This window comes from Mycetomoellerius zeteki, unplaced genomic scaffold, assembly GCF_001594055.1.
Source record: "Mycetomoellerius zeteki isolate Tzet28-1 unplaced genomic scaffold, Tzet1.0 scaffold727, whole genome shotgun sequence".
In the NCBI taxonomy this organism is placed as follows: Eukaryota; Metazoa; Arthropoda; class Insecta; order Hymenoptera; family Formicidae; genus Mycetomoellerius; species Mycetomoellerius zeteki.
In genome coordinates, this window is record NW_017257750.1 from 6,294 (window position 1) to 7,116 (window position 823).

Sequence of the window (823 nt, forward strand, 5' to 3'; positions counted from 1 at the left end):
CGTCATCGTGATCGCCATCTTCATCGTCATCGTCATCGTACCTTACACACGCACACACACGCACACGCACGCACACACACACACACACATTCATACAAGCGAGTGCGCGCGTACAAAACAGCCTTAGAAACATGCGCGCTCACTGGTGTTCGTAGGAACAATTACGACTTTCTGACCTCGATATCTCGAAAACTGTTCATTTCTGGGTCTTGCGACCATTAGGACTCTTCATCAAGAGGTCATAATCTACAACATACCACAAAATTCAGACATTTTTAGTGAGGTCCAACTTCAAGCCATTTTGTGCGGGGTCCTTTAAGAATAAAATATTTTTTATTTCATCCTTGTTTATTTGTTCTTGTCTTAGGTATTCTCTAGATATTCTCTAGAGGTATCAATTTTGCATGTGATAAGTTAAAAATATGTTTGCTATTCAGAGATATAACTTGACGAAGTTCCAGATCCCGGTGGGGTCTAGCCGAGAAAATAACTAAAAACTGGTAGATAAGGCAAGCTGGATTAAAGGAATGACAAATGCTCAAACGAATGACAGTTGATTTAGATATATCATTGTCTTTATATCTAAAAGATTGATTGAAAAATCTTGTCGCTTGCGTAAGACCTCCTAGGACCACCCTATCCTCGCATCATTAAAAGGAATATACGCTCCTGTTCAATAAGCATTATAAAGTATTTTAAATAAATACTTTATAAACAAGATAACTACAGGGTGAGTCATTTTAATCTATGGACCCGAATATCTTCCAAATTACGGTATCTACAAAAAAATGGTTTAGATAAAAGTTGACCAGGACAGAGGGGG